Here is a 4,022-nt window from a genome sequence, read left to right as displayed (position 1 = left end):
TTGATAAAGCCTTTACTTGTGGCTGGATTGGAGAGTAGGTGAGAGTAGAAGAAAAAGAGGCTTTCCACGATGGACCTGGTAAAGTTGGTTTTGCGACTCGTTCTGGCCCTCCTGAAGAGGAAGACCGTGATGATCGAAATTGAAACGAAACAGAGCTGCAGTAAATTCCAATTGGCCCGATCCAAGGCATGATGAGGCAGTTGAACCTGTTCGATTCCTTCTAATTGTCGGTCCAAACAGCTGTATATATGATAGGTAGTTGAATGAAAAGATTGAGTGAACGTCATCCCGTGATCTTGAATTGCTTCCTGTAGTGCGGGGATATCTGACGTCGCAATTTGAACGTCTATTACCTAAAGATAATGTTACACCTTCGTGAGGGCTACTGGGCCTGCTGTTTATTGAGAATGTACTTACACTGATGGTGTTTTTTGTTGCAGGATATGGTGTTTTTCTGTAAACTAAGCTGAAATACAATTGTAGTTAGAATCAGCGTGATAAATCATTGAGAAAACGTTTTTATGTCATTGGCGAGAGAAACACTAATACTACGAAGTTTTCAAATATGTAATATTGAAGATCTTACGTCACATTGGCCAAGTTCAAGAACACAAAAGGCATTATTGAAAAAACTGGACTGCATTTCATAAAGAGTTCAAATTGAAATTCATTCTCAGACTTCAAATATGCAAAATTGACATGGAAGTTTAGTCCGGAAAAGTCATGTTGCTAAATTTAAAAATATACTTTAACACTCGTTAATCCTAAATTTCTTGTTACTTTTAAGTTATTCACAATAACGTCTCTTTTACCGTCTTTAAAATGATTCACAATAACCTCTCTATTACCGTCTTTAAAGTTATTCACAATAGCCTCTCTATTACCGTCTTTAAAGTTATTCACAATAGCCTCTCTATTACCGTCTTTAAAGTTATTCACAATAGCCTCTCTATTACCGTCTTTAAAGTTATTCACAATAGCCTCTCTATTACCGTCTTTAAAGTTATTCACAATAGCCTCTCTACTACCGTCTTTATAGTTATTCACAATAGCCTCTCTATTACCATCTTTATAATTATTCACAATAGCCTCTCTATTATCGTCTTTAAAGTTATACACAATAGCCTCTCTATTACCGTCTTTAAAGTTATTCACAATAGCCTCTCTATTACCGTCTTTAAAGTTATTCACAATAGCCTCTCTACTACCGTCTTTATAGTTATTCACAATAGCCTCTCTATTACCATCTTTATAATTATTCACAATAGCCTCTCTATTATCGTCTTTAAAGTTATACACAATAGCCTCTCTATTACCGTCTTTAAAGTTATTCACAATAGCCTCTCTATTACCGTCTTTAAAGTTATTCACAATAGCCTCTCTATTACCGTCTTTAAAGTTATTCACAATAGCCTCTCTATTACCGCCTTTAAAGTTATTCACAATAGCCTCTCTATTACCGTCTTTATAATTATTCACAATAGCCTCTCTATTACCAACTTTAAAGTTATTCACAATAGCCTCTCTATCACCATCTTTAAAGTTATTCACAATAGCCTCTCTATTACCGTTTTTTTAAGTTATTCTCAATAGCCTCTCTATTACCGTCTTTAAAGTTATTCACAATAACCTCTCTATTACCGTCTTTAAAGTTATTCTCAATAGCCTCTCTATTACTGTCTTTAAAATTATTCACAATAACCTGTCTATTACCGTCTCTAAAGTTATTCACAATAGCCTCTCTATTACCGTCTTTAAAATTATTCACAATAGTCTCTCTATTACCGTCTTTAAAGTTATTCACAATAGCCTCTCTATTACCGTCTTTAAAATTATTCACGATAGCCTCTCTATAATCGTCTTTAATTTTATATGTTAAATATGTTCTTGGTTTATAAACTCGGAAGCGTTTACGCTTTGAGCTGCTTCAAAACCGTAGATGCACTAACGGTTCGCAAAAAACATTTTCAAAAATATAAATTTTATTATCATATAAATTGCTTTGGTTTCGTTTCGATTCGTTTTGAAACACAGAAATTCTGGAATATTTGTAGTTTTTTTACACGAATACAGCTTATCGTTAAGAATGTTCATTCTAGTTTACGTTAAAAAGTCTTAGAAAAATTTAGAAGTATTATAAATACCGTGGAAATTTTATGTAGGCCAATATCATCGTGTTTAATCTTATATTGTCCTGATCCGTTCATAGCCAGAAGCTGTAAAATATAATATATATCATGAGAGCAGGGTCAGGGTTTGCTGATTTAAGTAATTTTTTAGTAGCGATCAACGTCATAAGCTCATAATCCAGCAGCTTGAGTTTCTCGCGGTACCCGCTAGTTGCCACCTACGAGCAACAAACACAAGGAGAACGCAGCTAGCCTTTAAACACGCTAACGCAGTGCTGTGTACAAATCTCATTGGACGAGCCTTTACGCCGAACGTTTTACGGGGAGGGGGGGGGAGAATTTCCGAATTTTCCCCTTCCGACGGCAGTAGGCGCTAAAGCTTCTAACCTATTAAAACTGTACAAAATAAAATGCACGACTTTTGACGGGTTGCGTTCTCCTTGTGTCGGGTGCCGTGTTTGTTGCTCCTAGCTGCCCCTATGAAACGGAAAGTGATAATTGAATTAATAGACATGAAGCTACCACCGATTTAATTTTTGAGGGTTGATTTCATACGGATTTGGAAAGCAAAATTTTATTTCGAGTTCTCAGTGCAAATTTAGCTAAAAAAAATAAATGTTTACGCCGCGGGCGATATATCTGAAACATCCTGTATATATATATATATATATATATATATATATATATATATATATATATATGTACAGGGTGCTTCAGTTAAGTCTGGCACAAATTTACAGGCGTGTTCTTTGAGTAACAAGGAGTGAAAAGGGTCCTAAGAAAAGTTTTCCTAAATTGAACCATATGCGAGTACTTTGCCGACACAAATCGACCTCCAAAACACGGCCAACTTCGATCACGCGTACCGCGCTTTAGCGGCCCCGTCAATCGCCTGAATTTACCGTGTATATATTTTCCCACCAGGCTTTCGCTACGACCAAAATTTAACGTTAGTCAGATAGGAAAAATCCACAAAAAACAATAAGTTTTAAATAAATTTTAAAAAACATTGAATTAAACCGAATGTAGGTTAATATTTAACTAATAGTATAATATTTTTTTCATGTTTCAAAATTTTAAATGGTGTTTATAAATTATAAAAGAGTTAAACAGAAACCAAGAAGATCCTCTAGATGCTGCCAGAAACATAGTATTATTGTTTAATACTTGAAACAAATGTAAATAAATAAATAAATTAAACAAAAAGAGTAAAGAAGATTCACTGTAACTTCAGGGTAAATATATTATTTTATTTTAACATTTTTTATTAAATAATATTAAGTTAAAATGTATTATGAGCGCAATAAATTATAATTTTAGGTTTCAACAAGTTTTAAGCTTTCATCTTTTTAAACCTAGAATAATATTGTATATTTAGAAAGGGCCGGTTTGTAATTTTATCTGACTGAAAACGTTTTCCATAATAAAGGTACAAACCTGAACAGAAATCATCCTCCTTGAAATGCAGGCTGAAGACCATCTACCTTTTACCTATTTAGTTCCAAAGATGTACCTAAGCATCTTTTATCTTCAATTATATTAGTTTACGGAAAATACAACCTAAGAACGGTTATAAACTCGTGAATTTGCTATATATATACTATTAATAAAGATTTGTTATTATTAAAGATTAATAAATTTTAAGAGAGACATTATTTACGCGTCAAAACGCTCTAAACACCTCTACAGCCTTCAAAACTATGTATTCTAATATGGCGCCTTCGCGTAAAAAACGCGTCTCTTTTTCTTCATTTAATATTTATAAGGTAATATTTTTTTAAATTATGAATTATACATAAATATATTGCGAAAAGATAGTTAAACGTACTATACCTTGTTTTTTCTAAATAGGAAAGTGGAAAACCGAAGAAAAGACATTTTTCCGCGATTTCG

The sequence above is a fragment of the Leiobunum rupestre genome, chromosome 7 (genome assembly GCF_980474605.1).
Source record: "Leiobunum rupestre chromosome 7, qqLeiRupe1.1.hap1, whole genome shotgun sequence".
Taxonomy (NCBI): Eukaryota; Metazoa; Arthropoda; class Arachnida; order Opiliones; family Sclerosomatidae; genus Leiobunum; species Leiobunum rupestre.
This window is presented reverse-complemented; position numbering follows the sequence as displayed.